Below are 13,246 nucleotides of genomic sequence, written 5' to 3' on the forward strand. Positions count from 1 at the left end.
CAGGAGAAATATAAATAACCTCAGATATGCAGATAACGCTGTTAAGTAGGTAGAATAGGAAACAGGAGTCCAGAATGGTGGTGGCTAAAAGATAAGGAAGGGAAAAGCCTGCAAAAATAGAACAAAGGAAGGTCCGAGGACCAGAGTGAGGACCTCAGGTAGAACAAATAACACTCCCAGCTAGCCCAGTTTATATAGGGCAGGTCCAGGGGGAGAAAAAAACATATAAAAGGAGGAGCCAAAAGGCCGGGGGTCTCTCTCTCTCCCCCACTTGCTGGGGTGCTCTTCTCTTCGCATCTTTGGGTCAACATGCCCTCACGCCTCGAGGATGGATTTTCGTGCTATTTTCTAAATAAAATAGAGCTGTAACACAGAGGTGAAACACTGATTTGTCTAAGAGCTATAACATGGTCTGTTCAAGACCTGAGAGCTATAACATAATCTAAGACCCAAGAGTGTGATGCGATGAAGGCTTTAATGTCCGTCACTCCAAATCTTTGTTGTGATGAGGCAGAACTGAGGAACATACCCTCACCTGACAACACCATCCTTATGGCAGAAAGTGAAAAGAAACTAAAGAGCCTCTTGATGAAAGTGAAAGAGAGTGAAAAAGTCAGCTTAAAACTCAGCATTCAAAAAACTGAGACCATGGCATCCAGTCTCATCACTTCATGGCAGATACATGAGGAAGCAATGGAAACAGTGACAGGTTTAGTTTCTTGGGCTCCAAAATCACTGCAGATGGTGACTGCAGTCATGAAATTAAAAGACGCTTGTTCCTTGGAAGAAAAGCTATGACAAACCTAGACAGCATATTAAAAAGTAGAGTCATTACTTTGCCAACAAAGGTCTGTCTCGCCAAAGCTATCTTTTTTTCTAGTAGTCAACTATGGATGTGAGAGTTGGACTATAATGAAGGCTGAGCACCGAAAAATTGATGCTTTTGAACTATGGTGTTGGAGAAGACTCCGGAGAGTCCCTTGAACTGCAAGGAGATCAAACCAGTCAATCTTAAAGGAAATCAGACCTGAATATTTATTGGAAGGACTGATGCTGAAGCTGAAGCTCCAACACTTTGCCCACTTGATGTGAAGAACTGACTCACTGGAAAAGACCCTGATGCTGGGAAAGATTGACAGTGGGAGGAGAAAGGGATGACAGAGGATGAGATGGTTGGATGGCATCACCGACTTGATGGACATGAGTTTGAACATCTCTGGGAGTTGGTGATGGACAGAGAAGCCTGGTGTGCTGCAGTCCATGGGGTCTCAAAGAGTTGGACACGACTGAGTGGCTGAACTATACTGATGAACATTGGGGTGTATATATATTTTCAAGTTAGTGTTTTCATTCTCTTTGTGCATATACTCAGGAGTGGAATTGCTGGATCATATGGTAGTTCTATTTTTAGTTTTTTGAGGAACCTCCATACTGCTTTTCATAGTATGATGTCTGATAAGGGGTGCAAAATATATAAAGAACTCATATAACTCAGTATCAAAAAACCAAACAACTCAATTGAATAATCAGCAAAAGACCTAAATAGACATTTTTTTCCCGAAGGAAAAATACAACTGGCCAACAGGCACATGGAAAGGTGCTCAACATCACTAATCATCAGGAAAATGCCAATCAGAAACACAAGTGGGTACCACTGCACAGCTGTCAGAATGTCTAGCTTCAAAAAGACACCACATATTGGAAGAATGGCATCACTGACTCAATTGACATGAGTTTGAGCAAACCCTAGAAGATAGGGAAGGACAGGGAAGCCTGGCATGCTGCAGTCCATAGTGTCACAAAGAATCAGACACTACTGAGTGACTGAACAACAACAACAATTGGGAAGATGTGGAGAAAAGGGGGACTTCTCTGGCGGCTCAGTGGTAAAGAATCTGCCTGTAGTGCAGGAGCTGCAGGAGACAAGGGTTCAGTCCCTCAGTTGGGAAGATCCCTTGGAGAAAGGCATGACATACCACTCCAGTATTCTTGCCTGGAGAATTCCATGGACAGAGGAGCCTGGTTGGCTATAGTCCATAGGGTCATAAAGAGTTGGACATGACTGAAGCGATTTAGCATGCATGCATGGAGAAAAGGGAACGTTAGTTCACTGTTGTGGAGGGGTGGGGGGAAGTAAATAGATAATTGATTAGTTCTAAAATTTCATTTTCTCTTGGTTGGCTATGGGGAAATTCATTTATTCCTTGACACATCAAATACGTAGTGAATGCTTGCTACACTGTATTGTACAACATAGTGGAATGGGCTTCCCTTGTGGCTCAGCTGGTAAAGAATCCGCCTGCAAGGTAGGAGACCTGGGTTCCATCCCTGTGTTGGGAAGATCCCCTGGAGAAGGGAGAGGCTACCCACTCCAGTATTCTGGCCTGGAGAATTCCATGGACTGTATAGTCCATGGGGTCGCAAAGAGTTGGACACGACTGAGTGACTTTCACATAGTGGAATATGATAAATAAGAAAACCTGAACTATTGCCCTTGTGGAGCCTCTGGTTTAATGAGAGAGACACTTAGAAAAAAAAAAAGGATTATAAAAGTAAAGTATTTAGGCTCAGATTTAACATCCATCAGAGGAACATCAGTGGGAATGCCATTGTAATGAACTTCAAAAATCTGTTGTTCCATATATACAATACTAGTAAAAATTGTCAAAACCCAACTTTTTCAGAACTCTGGAGGTTAACCAAAGGCTTGCAACAATCTAAGAAATATTTGTCAAGAAAAGCAGATAAATATCAATAAGAAGAGAGAGCTTTGTGGCATTTTAACTTGCTCCCTTTAAGTCCCTCTCTCCAGGTCCACGATAGCCTTTAAAATCAAAAGCCTGCAACCACAGTGAAAACTCTTCCCAGGTGGTGTTAGTGGTAAAGAATCTGCCTGCCAATGCAGGAGTCATAAGAGATGCAGGTTCAATCCCTAGGTTGGGAGGATCCCGTGGAGTAGTACCTGGCAACCCACTCCAGTATTCTTCCCTGGAGAATCCCATGGACAGAGGAGACTGGCAGGCTCCAGCCCAGAGGATCACAAAGAGTCAGACACGATTGAAATGACTTAGCATGCATGCATGGGCTTCCCTTGTAGCTCAGTTGGTTAAGAATCAGCCTACAGTGCAGGAGACCCGGGTTCCATCCCTGGGTTGGGGAAGATCCCCTCGAGAAAGAAATGGCAACCCACTCCAGTATTCTTACTTGGAAAATCTCATGGACAGAGGAGCCTGGTGGGCGGCAGTCCATGGGGTCACAAAGAGTCGGACACAACTGAGTGACTAACACTTAGCATGCATGCATAGGGGCCAGTGAAAGGAGAAAACAAGTTTGGAGCTCTCCAGAAAAACCATTCTCAGGTAATTATCATTTTTAACCTATCTGACAATTGCCTGGAAACACTCACTAAGGCGACTTGTATTTACCTGACCTGTCTCAGAGCCTTCTCTCTGTGAATGCCCTTTTCCCTCTAGGCATTTGTCAGAAACAATTCATGGCAATTGTTTAACATGGAAGCTGCCTGAGGCAGCAACAAAAATTTGGGAAAACAAAATAACCTGACCAAAAATAATTAAAAGGAAAAGGTGAAAAATGAGATGTTCGTTGAAGGTTTTGTAAATTTCTGACATGTTCCTGAGAATCTAGGCGAGTACACACATGAACAGTGCTGCACATGATTAGGAAAGAAATGGGAAGGCCCTAAGTTCTCACTACTGACCTTGAGGCTTTACGCAAGTAGGAGGTGAAGGCTGAGGAAGAGTTGTAAACTGCCTGCCATAGAACTGAAGGGAGTCTCCACATACAGACACAGACTAAACAAAGCCTGTATGACTTACTGGTTCCAAGAATCCAAGAAAATTTCTGTCCAATTATTAACTGACTATTAAGCCAAGCAAACAGAAACTTCAATGTCTACACATAACAATGAATAGAAAAGTTAAATAATTAGTTCAGGAAAGTCACTAAACACACAGCAACAACAGCAGTGACCAAAACAACGACAACAAAATGTGGTGGGAGAATCAGAAAGATCTCAAGGCAGTAACTTGGTCTTCTACATTAGCAAACTAGAAAAGGAAGACCAAACTAAACCCAAAGCAACTAGATGGAAGGAAATAATAAATATTAGGGAGAAATTAGTGGTAGAGAAAAGAAAAATAACGGAGAAAACTATTAATGAAACCAAACCTTGGTTCTTGGAAAATATAAACAAAAGTACCAAACTCTATCCAGATTGATCAAGAAAAAAAAGAGGAGACTCAAATTACTAAAGTTAAAAATGAAAGTGGGGTCATTAATACCAATCTCATAGAAATAAGAACTATAAGAGAATATTATGTACACCTGTATGCCAGCAAATAGAAAATCAAGAAGAAATGGGCACATTCCTAGAAAAACAAAGATTACCAACACTGACTCAAGAAGGTCTGAATATCAAGTTAAGAAAGATACATACACAAAACAAATCCCAGACTCAGATGGCTTTACTGGCAAATTCTACCAAACGTTTTAAAAAAAAATCTTAAAAAATAGAAAAGGAGGGAATACATTTCAACTCATTCTATTGGGATAATAGCACTCTGATACTGAAACCAGAAAAAGGCATCACAAGAAAAGAAAACTACAAGCTAATATCCCTTGTATTATGTAGTCACAAAAATCTTCAACACAACGCTAAGAAAGTATATCCAGCAAAATATAAAAAGGATTGCACACCACAACGGAGTGGAATTTATTCCAGGAATATAATGTTGGTTAGATATATGAAAAATCAATCAATGTGATGTGTCACACTAATAGAGTTAAGGACAAAACTACATGGTAATTTCAATAAATGCAGAAAAGGCATTTGAGAAAATCTAATCCTCTTTCCTGAGTAAAAATATTCAATAAACTAGGACTAGAAAGGAACTTCCTCAACTTGATAAAGGATATCTATGAAAAATTCATATCTAACATCATACTTAATGGTAAAGGAATGAAAGCTTTCCCCTTAAGATCAGGAACAAGACAAGGATGTCAACTTTTGCAACTTTTATTCAACATTGTACTAAAGTTTCTAACTAGGGCAATTAGATATGAAAAAGAAATAAAATTGTCCATCCTGCAATAAAAGAAGTAAAACTAGCATCTTGGCATATTTTTGCAAATGACAAAATCTTTTACACAGAATATCCAAAGGAATAAAAAAAGACTGAAGCTAACAGATTACTTCCACAAGATATAGGATATAACATCAACATGCAAAAATCATTTGTATTTTTATACACCAGTAATGAACAATTCAAAAAGGAAATGAAAAAACAATTCCACTAACAGTAGCCTTAAAAACAATACAATGCTCAGGAAATTTAATAAAAGAAATGTAAGGCTAGTGCACTGAAAACTGAAAAAATCCTTGCAGACAACTAAAGAAGTAAAAAAAAAGGTGGGGGGAAGATAGAATGTATTCATGGATCAGAAGACTTCATACTGTTAAGATGACAACACTCCCCAAATTGATCTACAGATTCAACACAGTGTCTATTAAAATTCTTTTCCCATTTTTGCAGCAGTTGACAAGCTGATACTAAAAATCATATGAAAATGCAAGGGATCCTAAACAGCCAAAACAGTCTTGAAAAACAGAAAATCTGGAGTACTCACATTTCTTGATTTCAAGTTACAGCAACCAACCTAAGTATCCAAGATGATAGAAGAAGTCCACCCTGGAATGTCACTGATAGTGTTGCAGAGAAAAAGGAGAGGAAGTGGACTACTAGATGATGACTCTGTTCATGATCGGTTGATGTCACTTTGGTTCACATTCTACTTGCCAAAACAAGTCATACGGTCAAGCCTGATATCAGTGGGAAATATGTACAGTCTTCCCTTAGAGAAAAGCAGTGAATATTTTCAGCAGCGATATAACATACCATGGACAATATTTCAATTAGACTGATGGCATACTAATATGAATAGTCAAAGCTATGGTTTTTCCAATCATATCCAACTTGGCTTTTACAAATACAAGATTTGGACCATAAAGAAGACTAAGCACCAAATAATTGATGCTTTAGAATTGTGGTGCTGGAGAAAACTCTTGAGAGTCCTTTGGACTGCAGGGAGATCAAACCAGTCAATCCTAAAGGAAATCAACCCTGAATATCCACTGGAAAGATTGATGCTGAAGCTGAAGCTCCAATACTTGGGCCACCTGATGCAAAGAGTCAACTCGCTGGAAAAAACCCTGATGCTGGGAAAGATTGAAGGCAAAAGGAGAAGTGGGCAGCAGAGGATGAGACGGTTAGATAGCATCACTGACTCAATGGACATGAATTTGAGCAAACTCCAGGAGACAGTGAAGGACAGGGGAGCCTGGCATGCTGCAGTCCGTGAGGTTGCAGAGTCGGACACGACTTAGCAGTTGAACAACAACAAAGTCACAATGGGAGAGTACATTGGGACAGTCCTCTGTCTTCTCTTCCCTGCAAATTTATGAGGCATTAAAATTTAGAATAAATGTGACATTCAAAATATAAATGAATGATTAATAGTTGGCAACACAAGGCAAAAGAACTGATGGATTGCCAGAAACTGGGCAGCATATTCCCTTAGTGCCTAGTTCCTTTCAATACTCAGATTGCCCCATAACAAAGTCAATCCATAGTTTTCTGTTCCTGAGCAGCTTGAGCAATGGTACATATAGGCCATTCATGTACGTATAGACTGTTATGGCAATTGCCATCCATATTGGTAGAAGAGCTCTTTATCCCTTATCCATTTGAGACACAGTCTGGCTCATGGGGGTTCACCCTGTTCTCTATCACTGGTGAGCATGGCACCCTCGCTGCCTGCTGAGATGCTGTAACCCTTGCCTTTCTCCTGTCTCCTGAAAGGAGGGAGGTGTCATTAAAGCTTCTTTTGTTTTACATTCCCTTTGGGTAAATGCCTTCTTCATATAAGATCTCATCATTTATAGAATAAGAAATATTCTCTCAACTCTAGGAAATAGAGAAATGTAGTTTTTAATCAGCCTAAAATAAATTAATTTGCTTATTCAGAGGCATAGTCCTCCTTCTGGTTTTCTGCAATTTTAATCTCTCTTGGAATCACCACACAGAAAAACAAACAAACAAAACAAAACACCTCTGGTCATGAAGATAAGAACTGGAATGACTTCAGATACATTAGGGAGTTCCCATCTGTTTCTAACTAATATGTAGGCTTCTAAGTGGCTCAGATAGTAAAGAATCTGCCTGCAATGCCAGAGACCCAGATTTGATTTCTGGGTCAGGAAGATCCCCTGGAGTAGGAAATGGCAACCCACTCCAGTATTCTTGCCTGGAGAATCCCATGGACAGAGGAGCCTGGTGGGCTACAGTCCATGGGTTCACAAAAAGTCAGACACAACTGAGAGACTAATGCTTTCATTTTCACAAGAAGCATACAGTCATGAGTGCATTGACATCATCTCACATTTTCTGAGGGCTCTGCCAGAGAATCAGTCAGGCTCTAGGAGCAGGGCAAAGAGGTGTTAAAGTAAAACCTCCTTCTGAAAGGGTGAGTTTCCTGGTCCTGTAGCAACAAGGGGCCATTTCTAGGAACTTCAGAATTTAGGCACACTGAAGATGTTCAATCATGCTCATTAGTAATGAAATGGTATTCTGAATAGCAGCTAGATCCAGTTATTTGGGGCTTCCCAGGTTGGACAATGGTAAAGAATCCATCTGCCAGTGCAAGAGATGCAAGAGACTCGAGTTTGATCCCTGAGTTGGGAAGATCCTCTGGAGTAGGAAATGGCAACCCACTCCAGTATTCTTCCCTGGGAAATCCTATGGACAGAGGAGCCTTGTGGGCTAGAGTCCATGAGGTCACAAAGAGTTGGACATGATTGAGCACACACCAATTATTTATCTATCAAATGGACTAAAGTTAAAATGCTTGGTAAAACACAGGATGAGTGAATGTGAGGAATCGGATATTCTTATTCATGGATGTGGCTGTGTAATCCAGTAGGGCTTCTTTGAAGAGCAACTTGGAAATAACTCTCAAAGCAAAGAGAAAATACTTTCCCTTTGACTTAGTGATTGACCCTCTGTGAATATATCTTACAGATACATGAATTCTGGGCCCAAAGACATGTTCAGACTCTTTGCTGCATGGTATTGTACTGTACTTGTCTTATACAGTAAATAACCTAAATGTTTTTCAATAGCAGGCTAATTAAATGAACTAAGACCTATCTACATAACTGAGTATCATGAAGCTATTTAAAACACTGAAAAATATCAGTGTAAGCTGATATGGAAAGAGACAACACACGGCTAAGTGTTGAAAACAAGTTGAAAACAGATTCCTTTAAAGGAGAGATTTTCAACTTCAGCACTATTGACAATTTGGACCAGATAATTCTCTGTTGTGGAGGGGCTGTCCTGCACATTGTTGGATGATCTGCAGCATCTACCAACCAGATGCCAGAGGCAATCCCTACCACTCTCAAGCCGTGACAGTAAGAAATGTCTCCAGGACTTCCCTGGTGGTCTAATGGTTAAGAATCTGCCTTCCAATGCAAAGGACAAGAGTTTGACCCCTGGTCTGGGAAGATCCCACACGAGCTGCAGAGAAACTAAGCCCATGCTCCACAACTACTGAGCCTCTGCTCTAGACCCTGGGAGCTCCAGCTACTGAGCCCATGTGCCCTAGAACCTGTGCTGTGCAACCAGAGAAGCCACCGCAAGGAGAATGCCATACACCATAATTAGAGAATAGTCCCTGCTCACGGCAACTAGAGAAAGCCCATGTACAGCAAAGAAGACCCAGTGTGACCAAACATATAAATAAATAAATTTTAAAAAATTAATTAATTTTAATTGGTGGCTAATTACTTTACAATATTGTGGTGGTTTTTGCCATACATCAACATGAATCAGCCATGGGCGTACATGTGTCCCCCCATTCTGAACACCCTCCCACCTCCCTCCCCACCCCGTCCCTCTGAGTTGTCCCAGAGCACCAGCTTTGAGTGTCCTGCTTCATGCATCAAACTTGCACTGATCTTCTATTTTACATATGGTGATATACATGTTTCAATGCTATTCTCTCATATCGTCCCACCCTCGCCTTCTCCCACTTAGTCCAAAAGTCTGTTCTTTACATCTGTGTCTCTTTTGCTGTCTTGGATATAGGGTCGTTGTTATTGTCTTTCTAAATTCCATAAATGTGTGTTAATATACTGTATTGGTGTTTCTCTTTTGACTTACTTCACTCTGTATAGTATCTCCAGACATTACTAGATGTTCCCTGGGGAAAGCAATGCTAAAGCACTGCTGGTTAAGAATGATGGCCATAGATGCATGGAACTTAAGGGCTATGAGTGTTTGCGTGTGCACAGATCATCTTTAGAATAACCATGTGACTCATCAGTGGTAGCTGTCCCTGTTACAGCTGGGGCTAGGATTGTAGGTGGGAGAGAGACCTAGTCTTCATTGTAAATACTTTTGTACTGTTTGAATTTTAGCATGTGTGCTATTTAAAAAATAAGATTTTATACAGAGTGAAGTGAGTCAGAAAGAGAAAAACAAATATCATATATTAACAAATATCATATATTATATCCCATATATATGGGACCTATAAAAGTGATATGATGAACCTATTAATATTTGCAGACCAGGAATAGAGAGACAGATGTAGAAAATGGACTGGTGGACAGAGCAGGGGAAGAAGAGGGTGCGATGAATTGAGAAAGTAGCACTGACATACATATTCTACCATATATATAGCATACTTATGGTTGATTCATGTTATTGTAGGCAGAAACCAACATAACATTATAAGGCAATTATCCTCCAATTAAAAATAAAAAAATAAATAAGAGAAGAAAACCAGATTAAAAGTAAACTATACAGTGATATTTCCATGACTGTTGAAGGGAAAGGTAGAAAGAGCATTTTTTTAAAAATTTATTTTACAGAATTTTGTTGTTTTCTGTCAAACCTCAACATGAATCAGTCATATTTATATATATCCCCTCCCTTTTGAACCTCCCTCCAATCTCCCTCCCCATCCCACCCATCTAGATTGATAGAGTCCCTATTTGAGTTTCCTGAGACATACAGCAAATTCCCATTGGCTATCTATTTTACATATAGTAATGTAACGTTCCATGTTACTCTCTCCATTCTTCTCACCCTCTCTTCCCCACTTCCCCTGTCCATAAGTCTATTCTCTATGTCTATTTCTCCATTGCTGCCCTGCAAATAAATTCTTCAGTACCATTTTTCTAGATTCCATATATATGCGTTAGTATATGATATTTATCTTTCTCTTTCTGACTTACTCCACTCTGTATAATAGGCTATAGATTCATCCACCTCATTAGAACCGACTCATATGCATTCCTTTTATGGCTGAGTAATATTCCATTGTGTACATGCACCACAACTTCTTTATCCATTCATCTGAAGATGGATATCTAGGATGCTTCTGTGTTCTAGCTGTTGTAAATAGTGCTGCAGTGAACAATGGAATACATGTGTCTTTTTCAATTTTGGTTTCCTCAGAGCATATGGCTAGGAGTGGGATTGCTGGGTCATATGGTGGTTTTATTGCTAGTTTTTTAAGGAATCTCCATACTGTCTTCCATAGTGGCTGTATCAGTGCAAGAGCATTCCCTTTTCTCCATACCTTCTCCAGCATTTATTGTTTGTAGATGTTTTGATGATGGCCATTCTGACTGGTGTGAGGTCATAGTTCATTGTAGTTTTGATTTGCATTTCTCTAATAATGAGCAATGTTGAGCATCTTTTCATGTGTTTGTTATCCATCTGCATGTCTTCTTTGGAGAAATGTCTGTTTAGGTCTTTTTCCCACTTTTTTATTGGGTTGTTTGTTTGAGTTGTATGAGCTGCTAATATATTTTAGAAATTAATCCTTTATCAGTTGTTTCATTTGTTATTATTTTCTCCCATTCTGAGAGTTGTCTTTTCACCTTGCTTATAGTTTCCTTTGCTGTGCAAAAGCTTTTAAGTTTAATCAGGTCCCACTTATTTATTTTTGTTTTTATTTCCATTACTCTAGGAGGTGGGTCATAGAGGATCTCACTTTGATTTATGTCATCGAGTGTTCTGCCTATGTTTTCCTCTAAGAGTTTTATAGTTTCTGGTTTTACATTTAGGTCTTTAATCCATTTTGAGTTTATCTTCGTGTATGGCATTAGAAAGTGTTCTAATTTCATTCTATTGCATGTAGCTGGCCAGTTTTCCCAGCATCATTTATTGAGAGGGTGTCTTTGCCCCTTTGTATATTCTTGCCTCCTTTGTCAAAAATAAGGTACCCATAGGTGCATGGGTTTATTTCTGGACTTTCTATCTTGTTCCATTGGTCTGTATTTCTGTTTTTGTGCCAGTACCATACTGTCTTGATGACAGTAGCTTTGAACTATAATTTGAAGTCAGGAAAGTTGATTCCTCCAGCTCCATTCTTCTTTCTCAAGACTGCTTTGGCTATTGGGGTCTTTTGTGTTTCCATATGAATTGTGAAATTTTTTCTTGTCAGATCAGATCAGATCAGTCGCTCAGTTGTGTCTGACTCTTTGCGACCCCATGAATCGCAGCACACCAGGCCTCCCTGTCCATCACCAACTCCCAGAGTTCACTCAGACTCACGTCCATCGAGTCACTGATGCCATCCAGCCATCTCATCCTCTGGAGTCCCCTTCTCATCCTGCCCCCAATCCCTCCCAGCATCAGAGTCTTTTCCAATGAATCAACTCTTCGCATGAGGTGGCCAAAGTACCAGAGTTTCAGCTTTAGCATCAGTCCTTCCAAAGAAATCCCAGGGCTGATCTCCTTCAGAATGGACTGGTTGGATCTTCTTGCAGTCCAAGGGACTTTCAAGAGTCTTCTCCAACACCACACTTCAAAAGCATCAATTCTTCGGTGCTCAGCCCTCTTCACAGTCCAACTCTCACATCCATACATGACCACTGGAAAAACCATAGCCTTGACTAGACAAACCTTTGTTGGCAAAGCAATGTCTCTGCTTTTGAATATGCTATCTAGGTTGGTCATAACTTTCCTTCCAAGGAGTAAGTGTCTTTTAATTTCATGGCTGCAGTCACCATCTGCAGTGATTTTGGAGCCCAGAAAAATAAAGTCTGACACTGTTTCCACTGTTTCCCCATCTATTTCCCATGAAGTGGTGGGACCGGATGCCATGATCTTCGTTTTCTGAATGTTGAGCTTTAAGCCAACTTTTTCACTCTCTACTTTCACTTTCATCAAGAGGCTTTTGAGTTCCTCTTCACTTTCTGCCGTAAGGGTGGTGTCATTTTTTGTTGTAGTTCTGTGAAAAACGTCATTGGTAATTTGATAGGGAATGCATTGAATCTGTAGAATGTGTTTGGTAGTATAGTCATTTTCACTATATTGATTCTTCCAACCCAGGAACATGGAATATCTTTCCGTCTGTTTATGTCATCTTTGATTTCTTTCATCAGTATCTTATAATTTTCTGTGTACAGTTCTTTTTGTCTCCTTGCTGCTGCTGCTGCCAAGTCACTTCAGTTGTGTCCGACTCTGTTCGACCCCAGAGATGGCAGCCCACGAGGCTCCCCAGTCCCTGAGATTCTCCAGGCAAGAACCTTGGAGTGGGTTGCCATTTCCTTCTCCAAGGCATGAAAATGAAAAGTGAAGGTGAAGTTGCTCAGTTGTGTCTGACTCTTCACGACCCCATGGACTGCAGCCTACCAGGCTCCTCTGTCCATGGGATTTTCCAGGCAAGAGTACTGGAGTGGGTTGCCATTGCCTTCTCCCTTTGTCTCCTTAGGTAAGTTAATTCCTAGATATTTAATTATTTTTGTTGCAATGGTGAATGGGATTGATTTCTTATTTTCTCTTTCTGATTTTTCATTGTTAGTGTATAGAAATGCAAGTGATTTCTGTGTATTGATTTTATATCCTGCAACTTGGCTAAATTCACTGATCAGCTCTAGTAATATTCTGAAAATATCTTCAGGGTTTTCTATGCACAGTATCATGTCATCTGCAAACAGTGAGAGCTTTACTTCTTCTTTACCAATCTGGATTCCTTTTATTACTTTTCTTCTCTGATTGCTGTAGCTAAGGCTTCCAAAACTATGTTGAATAATAGTGGTGAAAGTGGACACCCTTGTCTTGTTCCTGATCTTAGGCAGAATGCTTTCAGTTTTTCACCATTGATAATAATATTTGCTGTAGGCTTATCATATATGGCCTTTACTATG

At 40.1% G+C, this 13,246-nt stretch overlaps 1 protein-coding gene across 1 annotated transcript in view; it reads left to right on the plus strand.

Moving 5' to 3' along the window:
• The window catches only part of SHISA9 (shisa family member 9), a 525,155-nt gene that overhangs the window by 479,975 nt on the left and 31,934 nt on the right, over window positions 1–13,246 (plus strand).

The sequence above is a fragment of the Bos taurus genome, chromosome 25, assembly GCF_002263795.3.
Source record: "Bos taurus isolate L1 Dominette 01449 registration number 42190680 breed Hereford chromosome 25, ARS-UCD2.0, whole genome shotgun sequence".
NCBI classification, from domain to species: Eukaryota; Metazoa; Chordata; class Mammalia; order Artiodactyla; family Bovidae; genus Bos; species Bos taurus.